Source organism: Chelonia mydas, chromosome 3 (assembly GCF_015237465.2).
Source record: "Chelonia mydas isolate rCheMyd1 chromosome 3, rCheMyd1.pri.v2, whole genome shotgun sequence".
In the NCBI taxonomy this organism is placed as follows: domain Eukaryota; kingdom Metazoa; phylum Chordata; order Testudines; family Cheloniidae; genus Chelonia; species Chelonia mydas.
In genome coordinates this window covers 72,029,901-72,044,649 of record NC_057851.1, presented here as the reverse complement: position 1 = coordinate 72,044,649, position 14,749 = coordinate 72,029,901, and positions in this window count along the sequence as shown.

Below are 14,749 nucleotides of genomic sequence, written 5' to 3'. Positions count from 1 at the left end.
ATATTCCCTGACCCTCATCTATGAATATTGTCAGAGGGACTTTACAACTGACACCAAATATTTTCTGTGGGAGATGCACTTTTCCCATTGTCTTTCATCTGGCAGCTTCTGTATGAGATCTAGCAACAGAGGAGGCAGCGTACAACATTGATACATCTTGTGAGTAAGGGAGAGCAGGGCATCTCCCCTCCCTCCCCAAAATATAATCGTCATGACAGGAATCCAGGTGTCTTGCCACCACAGTATTAAATTCTAGAGTAATCCATCTGGTGCTTCTTTTGTAGATTAGCATTCTTTGTGACAAATTTGAGGAACTGTCCCAGACGGAGGTGTTAAAAGAGGGGGCTTTGGAACAAATTGATAAATTAAACAGTGATAAGTCACCAGGATCAGATGGTATTCATCCAATAGTTCTAAAAGAACTCAAATATGAAATTGCAGAACTACTAACTATGATATGTAGTATCATATCACTTAAATCAGTTTCTGTACCAGATGACTAGAGGGTAGCTAATGTATGCTGATTTTTTCAAAAAGGCTCCAAAGGTGATCCTGGCAGTTACAGGTCGGTAAGCCTAACTTCAGTACCAGGCAAATTGGTTGAAACTATAGTAAAGAACAGAACTATCAGACCCAAAGATAAACATAATATTTTGGGAATGGCTGTTTACAAGCACATGGACAAGAGCGATTCAGTCTATATTGTATACTTGGACTTTCAGAAAGCTTTTGACTGCTCTTCTGCAAAGTAAGCAGTCCTGGGATAAGAGGGAAGGTCCTCTCATGGATCAGTAATTGGTAAAAGATCGGAAAAAAAGGGTAGGAATAAATGGTCAGTTTTCAGAACAGAGAGAGGTAAATAGCAGGGTCCTCCATGGATCTGTACTGGGAACAGTGCTGTTCAACATACGCATAAAAGATCTGGAAAAGGGGTTAAATAGTGAGGTGGCAAAATTTGTAGATGATACAAAACTACTCAAGATAGTTTAGTCCAAAGATGACTGTGAAGAGCTACAAAGGGATCTCACTAAGCTGAATGACTGGGCAAGAAAATGACAGATGAAATTCAGTGTTGATAAGTGCAAAGTAATGGACTGGAAAAAATAGGATAGGTCCATCAGTGGCTATTAGCCAAGATGGTCAGGGATTCCACCCCATGTTCTGGGTGTCCCTAAACCTCCAGCTGCCAGAATCTGGGACTGGGACAACAAGTGATGGACCACTCGAAATTGCCCTGTTCTGTTCACTCCCTCTGAAGCATCCGACACTGGCCACTGTCAGAAGACAGGATACTTGGCTAGATGGACCACTGGTCTGACCCAGTATGACCATTCTTATATTCTAATAATGACGGTGCAATACCAACAAGAAGGGCAATAATCTATTAAAACCTCTGATACTAGACTCATAATAATTGGCTGGAAGATTGAAGTGTATACACATTCCTCTTCCTACCTTCCCTGCTTGATACACAAAGAAACAAATAAAGCCCATCTGCAGCATGAAGCAGACTGATCACTTCTCAAGTGTAAGTAGCAGCCCTGGAAAGAATTTGGCACAGAAGCACATTCTCCTCCTGTGTCAGTGAGGCTTCACAGTACCCTCTACGGACAGCTGTGGCTTAAAAGCAGCAATTTATCCCACAGCATGGGAAGTGAGCAGATTACAGGGGGGTCAAATTGTCCCTCTAGCAGCCACTGGATGGGGAAGAACAAAGGACCCATCATAAGGTGTTGGGGGTAGACTTAGAGGGAAGTGGAAGAGACTGAATCGACACTGTGATCCTGCAGAGCTTTGGCTGCTCACTACTGTTGGAGGCAGGAAAGAGGACAGAATGCCCAGTCTCCTGGTCAGCGCTGCTGCCCGCTCAGTTTCAGTGGTGGAAAAATTGTCATTTTGCCTCAAAAAGTAAATGTTTCAAAGGGAAGTTTTACCATTTTTGAAACCAATAGCACTGTATCCAGCAACAATAGCAAAATGTGACCTTTGAGTAAACTCGACAATTTATTCCAAGTAGAAATTCACCATTTGTAGAGGATTCTCTCACCACTTTTGTACAGTTCTAGTCCTCAAGTAATTGGTCATGTGAAATTACAAGTAGATGGAGTTTGAATGAGACAGGAGAGAACTCCATGGCATAACTCTTTTTTCTCAAAAAAGACCCTCCTTTTCTGTTATTAATTTATAATGTAACAAAAGCCTGCCCTGAAAGTTAATAAAGAAAGCATGTTTACTAATTAGGCTTTATTCTCGTTGGTCCAAGTTAATTGCAAAATATCAATCTATCTTACTTATGAATATGCAAATGTATGTCAGAGTGGTATACATTTTCAGTATACAGTACTTTGCTAGCTTTAATTAGATCAAAAGTGGGTCAATCTTCAATTTGATAAGATGGGCCCTACTCTTTAATCAGGAAAATAAGTGTGTTGTTAACAGGTATCTTCTTTTGACAGTCAGCAAACACTAATTAACAGACATAACTATATTAATTGCATGACTCTACTATATTCTTATCAGCTAGCTGATGTTGCCTGTTTCCTAATGCAAATAGTTGCTGTCTTGGTAAAGTCAACTTGCAGAAGTCTTTCTAATGCTAACTAGCAATCAATGCATATAAGATTTCTAAGATTTCTGTAGGGAATTCTGCATAATAGATGTATTCTGTCTTTTGAGGTATACACGGCCATTTAGTATAATTATTCCTTAGAGCTGCACCTATCATATTATCAGCTTCTTCAGAGGATAAAGAACACAACTTATTTGTGTAAGAACAAAGAACTATAATCTTTTCCTTTAGGAACTGCTAAACCACTAAGTTAAATTAAGATGTGTGACCCAACAGAAAACTTACATTTATAGTAATTATAGTTTTTCCCTTTTCTTAAAAGTCCTTTAACGTTTTTTACTGTGAATTTACTGTTTTTGTGAAGCAGGAGATAGTCCTGGAGACTGCATAGAATCCTACAGAACAGGTATAATTTGGGCAGTAGCAATCAAAGCTTCCCAACTCTGTCCCACCCATGAGTTTTCCCTTAGCCCTATGGGAAAGGCATAGAGTATCATGCCATTCAATTCTCCTCTAACAATTATATTTGTATAATGCTTTTGCATAATATAAAAGTGACGCTGCTATGTCTATGTTAAATTAGAGAAATATTATACAAACAAAAAAACTACATTAAAAGAACATTATAAAGGTTGCAATGTCAGGCACCCCAAAATTAGGAAATGCCAGGTTTAAGGTTGGCTGTGCCATCTTACTCCAGCACCCTTATGCATATGATCACATACTGGTTTTCTCCATAGGACCCCTGCCTCATTCATTGCACATGATAGATGGTGCTTACTGAATGAGCAGCTCTTCAATATTTTGTTTTCTCCTCATTGTTCAATATGTGCCCCTCCCTGGCCTTCTTTACTGCACACTATTCAATCCCTGCTCTGAAGACAGAATTATTCATTTCCTCATGGGCTCTTGAATGGTGTTCATCACTATAGTATCGGAGTGATTCACAAATCATTTATTTATGTTCACACTGTAAGATGAGGGAGTTGTATTATCTCCATTTTACAGATGGGGAATTGAGTCAGAGAGCTTAAGGTCAAAGGTTTCCACTAATTTTGGGTCTCTGATTTGAGAAAGCCGGGACTTGATTTTTCAAACTACTTAGGGGTTGTCTACATGAACATTTAATCTGTGGTAAAATGGAGTGTGAATCTACCCCACACGAGCCTGCTGCAGATTAATTGTCCATGTGGATTCTGCAGATGAACATGAACAGGTTATTAATGTGCTTTGATCTAGTCATCTTTGAAATTGGACTGGACCAAAGGGCATTAACAAACTGTTAATACATGTCAGTAGGGTCCATGCGGACAGTTAGTCCATGGCAGACTAGTGTGGGGGTAGATTCACACCTCAACTTTCAGTGAACTACTTGTTCAAGTAGACAAGCCCTTAGTGCTATATAGCACTTTCTGTGTTCAAAGAAGAGCTCTCATTCAGTTGTAGCTGTGAGTGCTCAGCACTTCTGCAAATCAGACTCCTGGGGGGCAAGTCCGGCACCAAAAATGAGGAACACACAATTAGTGACCACGTGTGAAAAGCCTGGTTTAAGTGACTTACCTAGCATCATACAGAAACTCTGTAGCTGAGGCAGGGATAGAATCCAGTTCCCAGGCAGCATTCAACTGCCTTAACCATGAGAAGTTCCTTTCTTTAACTGTAATCAGGCAGGAGTTATCAGGGTCATCAGCAGGCTTGGAACGTTAGATCCACTACACAGACCTCTGCCACTTGAAATAGCAGTAGTAGGTTGCCATTTTCTATGTGGACCAGTGCTAGAGGGCGATGGGACACTTTCCCAATGGGTTTCACAAATGTTTGCTGATGTCAGAGGAACAATGAGACTCAGAAATCCTGGGTTCCATTCCATGCTCTACCAGGGAGTGTGCTCTAGAGGGCACAGATTCTTCTGCTCATCCCCCCTAAACTTCTACTCTCTCTCTTCCAATCTGTCCCTTCACTCCCAGTCCCTGGCCCAGCCATTCCCTGTTCCCCTGCCTCGTTGCCCCAGATTGGCCTAGCCAGCCCCAGTTCCTCCCCTCTCGGCTCATCATCCCAATCTGCATTTCTTCTCCCTTCCCAGTTGCCCTTCTACGCCTATGTTTCCTATCCTCACTTGTTCCCAGTCCTTGTCTCCCTCTCTGGGCCCTTTATTCAATCTCCTCCCCAGCCTCCTGGCTCTTTGCCCCATCTCTTTGCCCACCCAATCCCAATTCTTCCCCCATGTGTTGCTTCCCCATCAGATCTGCCTCGCTTCCCCTACTTCTTCTTCCTCCTGTCCCACCAGTTCCCAGTCCCAATCTCCTTGCCCAGACAGTCCTCAACTTCTTTGAGGTTAAATTAGATTATCCAGTGGTCCTTTCTAGCCTTAAAAATCTATGACTCCTCAGCTCCCTGCGTCTTCACACATGGGTCCCAATCTTCTTGCCCATCCACTCTCAATTTCCCCCCAACAAAACTCCCTCCCTTCCACTGCTAGCCTCCAGTCCCAGTCAAGTGTGTTGTCTCCCCACCTGCCCCCGCCCCAGGCTCCTTGTCCCAGTCTCCTACAACCCCTCTCCAAGCTCTGTCTCTTGTCTCCTCTGTATTAGAAGCAGGCAGCTTCTTCCTCCATGCTGCCTCGGCATCAGCATCAGGAGTCAACGAGCACAGGAGAAACAGATTCCCTGTTCTCATTTCCAGTAGTCTGGCCCTGGCACAGCCCACAGCAACCCAGAGCTACAATTGCAGGGAAAGTTCTGCTCAGTCCCAGGTTGAGCATGCACAGTGCAGATGGAATTTTTTTTGGAATTTAGCCACTAAAATCTAAGAAGTCTCTCCTTAGCATGTGCGATCTATGCTTTTTCAAAGGTTTAAAACTTGGCCAAATTCAGTCAGATTTCCACAGGGATGGCAAAAGGCACAGCCTTGACACAAAGACTACCCCTTGCCAAATTTCAAGTCCCCCTTCCACAGCATGGGGGCACTAGAGTTTTTCAGAAAAAGTTCACCAGAATTTAACATGGGCACCACAACACCACAACTAGTCTTATTTTTAGAAGTGGCAGAGCTGTTTTCACTTGAAAAAAAAAGAAAAGAAAAAATATCCAGCCTGAGGAAGACACCCAGCAAGGAAAATTTAAGCCCAGTTGATTGAAGTTAGTTAAAGTTACAAGCATTTGAAGTGCTGGGCAACCTTAATAATAGGTGGTTCTATCAACCTCACCTATAATAATAAACATTTGAGCAAAACAGTTTTGGCAACATAAGACTCAGTCTGAATCTTTGGAGGACAATGGGATGGGCTGAACCTTAGGATATTTTACATAAAAGTCTTACCCAGGGAGAGTTATTCAGACCTTATTATATAAACTTCAGCCTACCATGGACCAGAGAGTAATTTTACAGGTGCCTTATTCACAACAGCTTAGTCTCTTCACTACATCCAGATTCTTTTTTCCAGGTACAATTTACCATGAACACATCAAAAGGGATAAAGAAGCAAGATAAACAGTGCTGATATTAAAATTTTGCCCCTCATAGCTATGCACCAGGGTTACATTTTTTTTCGAAAAATGACTAGTACAGTATAAGCACATCATTGTTTTGGGGTCTGAGTGTTTTATCTAAGCTCATTAATCATGTACTTTTAACATATTTTTCAATGTCCTTTTACTAATTTTTTTCTTAGAAAAAGAAAAGAAGAGAAAGGGGAAAGGCACACAAAGTGAGGGGAGAAAGGGGAAAATTCTGGCTGCAGTGCAAAGCCAACTTGGAGCTTTCATTATCACCTTTTCTCTCCACATTCATTTAAATGTCAACCCTTTGAAGGCATACCAATAAATATATAAATAGTACAAACTAATTTAATTTGCAAATTCAACATGGGAATAATGACACTGGTTACTTAGGACTTGTCCAAACCAGGAAAATTCATAAGCGTCTTTCTCCACTGGCATAGCTATACTGCTGGCTGCAATGTGGAAGTTGTCATGTACACAGGACACAAAGATTTTTGCTAGGTAACCCTGCTAAGATAACATAGTAGTAAAAGTGTAAACAGCCTGTGTACCTTCCACAACTGCAAGGATAAATGACATACTGGTAAAACTGCATGTGCCTGCAGGAATCTGCCCAGCATACAGCTGATTTAGGATTGAAGCAGCACAAAAGGGATGAAGACTTTATAAAAGGGTCTGGTCTCTCCCCTACTGAGTTTCTCTTTTCTTTAAATACTTGGCATTTGGTACAATCTAAAGGGAATCCATTCGAAAGGGAAAAGAAAAGGTGCTCTTCAGGAGTACTTTAGAAATCATTTCTGGTATGGATGAGTCAGCAGTATCCAGAGAGAAGGTTAGCTCCACCACCGGCAGAGTACCATGACAACCTTCCTTGCAGCTGGAAGTTTCCAGGAGCCACCATGCAACCATCAATGCGTACTGATGGACTGCTGTTTTGCTCTCTCATGCAGAGTATATGTACTTGCATTAGTTCTAGCAAAAACTCAGTGGTGTTGTGTCTTCTTATTCCCTCTATGAGTGTAGTCATTTTCAGTCATGGGGCCATATGGTATTAGTGCCTATTGCTTCAGAACTTTCAGCACTTTGATTCCTGGACAGCAGTTGCTTTATGCATGCTGCATTCTTCTCCCTCAGTGGTATGTTTGGTCAATCTGTCAAAGTGTTTCTTTCACTGCATTTACTGTAGCTTTATTTGTATGCAATAATTCATTCTTGGACTGCTCTTCACTGGGATGCCATGTGTGTCCCATTCATGGGTCCACATGAGACAATTTGCATTGTAGAGGTGCTAACAAGTCAATGAAGCCAAACATGCATCTGAACTACTTACTGTCTGCTGCTTTTTTCTACCAGGCTTGAACATCTGCTTTTTGACAAATTGCCTTTGCATCTTATTTGCTCAGGAATACAGTGGTTGGGATGCTATGCCCAGAAAACAGAGTTTCACCAGAGTTCAAAATGTTTTCTAATAATTTTCTGTCACTTTGTGCAAAGAGAAATGGAAAGAAGAGGAGAGATCAAATGAAGATTACGGGATTCCTCTTGTCAAGATCTACTGCACAGCACCAGAGATTAGATGACTACATTTTAATATTAAAAGTTATTACAATTTTAAATAGTAAAGTTAGAATGATTCATCAGTTTGGATAAGCTTAATATAAGGCTTCAAATAACTTCTGGGTACCTATATTTTCAAACCTCAAAATGCAAATTGATTGCTTGAGAGACTTTTTATCAGGAAAAAGGATTTCTTCTGACCCAGCTGGAAATTAAGCCACATTAAATAAAGTTTTTCATTTACAAAAATTCTTTTAATGCTTTTCTTTTGGCCGTATCTTAGCTTGAGAAGAGACAATGGGACATATTTCAAATGCAATGTATTGGATACATCTATCTGACATGTGGGCATGTGGGTATGTTCCCTGCACTGTTGCCCCCCCACTCACCTCTTTGCTTAGCCCTAGCCCCACCATCCTGCAGAGCAACAAAGACGCTCTCTTCTTGTGGATCTGAGGTCTGCAGGAAGTGTGTGTGTGTGTGTGTGTGTGGGCACATGCATGTGCAGATTGCGGAGAGCATGGCACTCAAGGGACAGCGGACAAGGGATACCTGAGGTAGGTTGCCAGCTGGTTGGGCGGAAGCAATGGAGAAAGGGCTACAACACAGTAAGAGGGAGCAGTGAAGAGAATCATGGAGAGAGCAGCAGAATGGGTTTGCACCTTCTACACCTCCAGCATCTACACCTTCTATGTCTCCTGAACATCCTAAGAGGCTTATTACCGCACTGTTTGTCCCTCTAGCTAAGTCTGAGAAGGCCATTGGAGTGTACCACCCTCCTTGCCCAATGTAGGCGTGGGTTCCCATACTCCCTTCCAGTGCTTAGTAGTCTTATCAAGGTCTCCCTACTCTCCACAAGCCTTAAAAGGCTCCCCCCAATTAGTCTTTTAAGGCTTGCCAGGGCACTGATGCACTTCTATAGGTGGAGGTCCACTACCAAGCACCTTATAGGTTCATGGGAATAGGTGTCCCGATCTTAGGTGTACCTAAATCCCTTGCTGTCCCCAAATCTCTAGACCTCATTAGGTGTCCAGGAAGAAAGGAATCCCATCTCCTATGTACCATATAAGATCTGCAGGAGTGAGCATTCCTCTTGCCACTTGTGGGTGGTACGCAAGAGTTGGCTATACTCTTGCAGAATCCATGTAATCAGGAGGAAGGGAGAAAAATGGCCAGCATTATATAAAAGCTGGGAAAAGTCCCCTTGTGAGTTTGTACCTGGCTCAGGTCCACTATGCAGAGATTGGTGAAAAAGTTTATAGAGTTGCATGATATTCATATTCAGAGACCGACCAGTTATTGAGATTATGTTCAAAGAAATTAAATTGGGGAAAAACTCCTAATGAAAATTGGGCTAAAAGATGAAATATAATGGGCAGAGGACTAAAAGGTACCAGGAAGGAGAGAGGACAGGATATCTTAGAAAAGAAGGAATGAGTGTCTGTACTCATCCAGACGACTGTCTTGTCCTGAGAGGACTGTGTCAGATGTGGCAAGAGAAACAGACAACTCCAGATAAGCAGGGAACGGCTTGTAGTGGGCAGCACTCTAGTGGAGGGAGGATGGCAATTCAGATTACACAGCCAAGAAATGGAAGAGGATAATTTTTTGTTAATTATGTGGGGAAAACAAGTTAGTGCAAGCATTATAAACCCTGACCATGCAGCCACATAGGATGTGCAGAAGTTAGTTTGTTTGGGTGTGGAATTTTTGGACAAGAGTGAGGGGTTTTTCCCCCTCAAGTACCAAAAGCAAGTAACTGCTTCCAGTCACTTTGGCAGTTGGAACAAATGAGGAATGCTTGCAAAATGCTTGAGCCAGATAAAACACATGACAGAATCTGTAATCCAGCTACTGATTTGTTGGAATAGTGTCATCAGACTCAGAAATGTCCCTTACTCCCAGTCTTGTACACATTCTCTAAAATATCTGGCAGCCTTATTAGACAATCTCTTAAGAGACTGTCTTAATAGACTGCCCCTAAGCATTCCTCAAATTGAGTTCAGTTCAGCGTCATCTTTAGTAGTAGCCTATGATGTTAAACAACTGATTTCTGCTGGTTCCTGGAGTGGTCTTGTACATAACAATACATATAATTATCAACCATTCCTGACCCTGCAGTCAGATGTAGTTGTGCTATTTTATGTTTGGCAGACATGCTGGGTGATTTAGCAAACCCCCCTAATTACAAGTCATAGTTTTTACAGGTTTCATTTGTGCTATTTTAATTCCATCCAGAGCAGCACTGACGACTTACAGTTTCTTGCTCTACCCTTGCATCTGTCAGGAATCAGGACCTGCAGCAAAGCCATTCCCCGGAAAACCTACAACTGGTGTGTAATATGCTGCTTGATTGGTTGGAAGAGTCAGCAGACCAGTTCTTAAGCCTGACAGCAGCAGTAATTCAGTAGATGCTCAAAGCATTTGCCCATAGCTGCAGTAGTTCCTGTGCCTCCTTTGTTCCCAGCCCTGCTCCTGCCTTGCCTGGTTCTGACCCTCGGCTCTGCCATCTGACTCCAGTTTTGACCCTTGGCTCCAACTCCAGACTTCTGCTTCAGCTCTGAACTTGGCCTCTGACTACTAACTCCTACTCTAATCACTTGGCACAACTGCCCATGTCCTGGTCACCGACAGCATCTGCTATATTTGATCTCTTCTGGATTTAAGTCAGAATTTTGCAGGATGCCATGTAAAGATTAATTATCATTCAGAAAAGCTAAGTAAATCAGAGCAAACATTCATGCTTAACTTTTATTCAGCTGGCAGGTGATGTCATATCATAGCAGGGCATCATTGCAAGAGCTTCATTTCAGTATCTTACAATATTTCATTATTTTCCTGCCATCTTGGGGGCTTTCTGACTGAAATAAAGCAATGAGAATGAGGCAATGCTTCATATTAGACATGCTGATTCTCATCTTTGGTCTTGTCACAGTTACTCCTCTTGCTACAGGGTCTGTCCCCTTTCTGGACTCTCTGAGTTCACCCCTCTCCCCTCAGATCTTGGGACTCTTGCTGTTACCTGTTTTGGAGCTGAATATTGTGATTCTTCCACTCAGACTGGGAGCTTGGTGCCTTTCCCTGTGTATACCAGCCACTTATCCCCCTGGGTTTCAGGGACCTGTATTTCTTCCCTTCTGGGACCTGTGACCAGATATATTCACCCAAAACCTTGTTAAAACAAAGTATTTTTATTTACTAGTGGAGAAAAGCATTAGAGAAAAAAGATTTTAAAGCAAACAGTTTATATGTAGATGACATCTTTCTTATGCTTCACAACAAGCTAAATTAGATAGGGTTCCCTCTTAGGTTACAGGAACAGAACAGACCCAACTCACATTCTCCCAGCAAAATCTAGCTCCTCCTGTGTGTCTTTGCGACTTAGTCTGTTTCTCCCTTTGACCCACTCTGTTCAAACTGATTTTGAGTGCTGCCCAAGAAAAATGAGCTACAGACAGTAAAGCTACTTGCTCTGGTATTGTCTCTTAATGACCCTGAAGTGTAAGCTGTTAGGCAACTATCAGAAATGTCCTCGGTCGTGGTTACTGGGTAAGCTATGCTTTAGACCCCTTTCTGTCCCTCTTGAGTGCTCCCCTTCCAGGACAGGTTTTGTTACCTTTCCCTGCTTTGAGTGGAACCATGTGGACTAACCACTCTTAGACTTAGTCTCAGGGCTCCAGCCTCCCTGTTTACCAACCATGTTAACTCAACTGGCTCAAGAGGGTCAGCCTTTTTGCTCTGGGAGCAGATGACAGCAGCTGACTTAAATGATTCGTAAACAGCCTCTACAAAACAAAGTAGCCTCTAGTTGCCCAAAGGAACACAGCATCTAGAAAAGTGGGTTAAACCAACAAATAGTTCTATATGAGTATTTCCTTACCTAAGCATCACCTCTCTAACCATAGGTCAGTTAGATCCAGCTTATTCCCATTTCTGGGGTGGGAGAGTCAGCCTGCTTGTTGCATTTTCTGTCTCTGGCTGCCAGAGGCTAAGCTATAGAGGTTGCAGCTGACAGCCCACGCAGTTCCCCTTCTCCCCAGGTCAATATTTTTAAGGTGTAGGATCCATTTGAATCTAGGCTGTGAGCCTTGGGAAAAGTCAACCATGCCAGCCTGTTGGGAGGTAGGCAGAGGCATTTCCCAATTAATAGCTCCCTCCATTGTTCCCTTAAGGAGCCTTATCTTTGCTCTTGTTTCATTTCCTGTTGGCTTCTCCCTTAACAACGTCCTATGATTTAACTCCTGGCAGTCAGACAGGATAATAACAAACAGATAAACTGAGATTCATATGATACCTGTAAAAATAATATACATAACTCTCTCATTCTCCACAGCCTCATTCTTCCTTTTTCCCTAGGTGGATAGGCGCTGCTACCCAGACAGATCCGTAGAATGAAATATCCATTCCCGTATGTGATTCAGACATACCACGATAGTGTCAGACTGGAGACGCTATTAATAATTAGTAAAGAAGACCTCCATATTTATCACAGATCTTTTATACAAGACTGTTCTACCTAAGTGTAGGAAGGAATGGGCCACTTATCACTCCCATTTCTCTGACATGGATGTCTAATGGCTCTCTTATGGTTGGACAACAGAGACTGGACAAGAAGTCAGCAATGGATAGATGCATTATGTGCATTACGATGGGGCACTTCTCCCTGCTGAATCATAGACTCAGAAATATGTAGGAACAACATAGTCTCTGATTGATGGCATGTAACTCATCCATAATGATCTGTATAATACAGGGCAATCATTCTGTAGACTGGTGCAGGTCATTGAATAACATGTTGGCAATCCTGCAATCCATTACAGTTCAAAATGGGAATAATGACAGATGCTTCAGGCAAACCTGCCCAAACACATGAGAATTTGAAAATCCCTTGCACTAATATTACACAGCATAAACATTTCATTCAGCATCATATTCAAAGTATATAATGTAATGGAAAACAGTTGACTAAAACTACCTAGTGAATATTTTGTACTACCAGTGTGATATTATTTAAAATTCAAATTCTGTCATTAACTCTAAATTTCGTATGGATCCAGTAAATATATATACAGCAATACTGTGTATTTTGATGGAAAGAAAAGTTTCTTCAAGATTCCTTTCTCTCTGTTTGAAATGAAAGTGAATCTTCCAATGTGTTTTCTTAACTGGCTTAGTCTTAAGATCTGAATGTGGGACTGATAACTGGTTCAGAAAAATAAAAAAACCCTTTTGCCCAAACAGTGACCCATTTCTAGGATCAAACTGAAACTAACCCTTTATTAAGGTTTGAATATATGTTTTATTCATTTATTTTTATTTACTTCTTGGCTCAACCAAAAGTAGAAGTGCTGGATATCTTGTGAATAAGCCTATCAATAAAATGATTTCTAGACCAATATTGCAGAGTCAGTTACTTTGGATAATCTTGTAATAAATATCCAAACTTTTGAATGCTTATCTGAACTAAGCCAAGACATTGCATCTTTTCAAATTTGCACTAACTTCAGTGATTTTCGACAGTGTATAATTTCAGCTATTTAAAGGATTTCTCAATTAAATATCAAAACAATGATATTTTAAATACACACAGAGAGAGTTTTTTTCATCCCAGTGCATCTGCAAAACACTTAAAAACACTGGTATATGTGTACAGTACCATTCACACACAGCCATCTCTTGGATGGAGGTCAAAATCTAGACATAGACAGCATACTAAACAAAGTATAGAGGAGGGAAAGAAAGAAAGCGAATTATATAAGTCTCACACATTTGTTAGGGGAATTCATCTCCAGCAGTGGGATACACATTTCCCTTCATACAACTGGATTGTGGCACAAGAGAATCCTAACATTTGGAATGTAGTCTACATTATTGCAATTTCAGATAAATATGCATTATGCACATCTCTCATTTAAATTATACTGAGGGCTATAGAAAAGAATACATGCTAAACAACCTAATGTATTTTGGAAAAGCAGCTATTGCATTTGCTTATGAAATAGTTGATCTTCCAAGATATGCAGTGTATTAGAAGGCAGATTATGGCTTCAAGTAATGTGACAAGCATATTAGACCTTATTAAACACTCTGTAAACAATTCTGAATGTAGAAAATTTGTGACATGCACTTATGAGTAATTAAGTAGAAATGACAATTTCTGTGTGAAACTGCATTTACCATACTAAAATCGGAAGACAGTACTCAAGAATATCTTCAGCACAAGAAAAATTGTTACCTCAAGCCATCCTCATTGCCAAAACCCTAATCCTTATCAAATGGAAATCACCATCTGTCCATTAGATCAATGACTGGCAGTTGGGTCTCATTGATTTAGCTATTATGGAAAAGATATCATATAGGATACATGACAAATTAGACTCTGTCATAGATATTTGGTCAGATTTTGCTCAGTCTTTCAAATGAGATAATTAGCTATAGCTTTTGAATTTTAAGCTAGTATAAATGTTACAGATTAAGCTACTGTAATCTCTTTCCTTTATCCACTTTTCTTTTTCATATACATGCATAATGAGGTTTTTGTTTATATTTTTGGTGTCACATTTAACCCCCCTTCCCCAACATTTAAGGTGCACATTTTCTCTCTGAGTGGCATATATAAAAAGTTGTACGTTGTTAATAATCAAAATCAAGTATTTTAGAAGAATCCAGAATGAACCTCTGTGTGCACTGTAAATCAAAATTTAAATACTTCAGTCGTATTTCATTCTGGGATGCCCATTCATAAGATTACATATTGGAAGAGAGATTCTGTACAACACTTTTACATTTCAAATACCTTTTATTAAATAATTTTAATGCGATCCCTGATATTTATTGTAATTCCTAATTACAATAAATATCAGGGATAGCATTAAAATTGCGTAATAATTATAATTTTAAAGTGTAAATACTTTTCTTAAAACTTCATCAAACCATATGATATGGGAACAATAAACACAATCAATACAGAAACTGCCTATGTTCACACATGCATTCTATCTTTTTTTAAGCTGGTATTTTTAAAGGTCTCACAGGCACACACTTGAAAGCAGATGACATTGCCACCATCTTTTGAAAGTCACTTCACCCTGCAGGATGGTTGTGGATACATATATTTCATCCA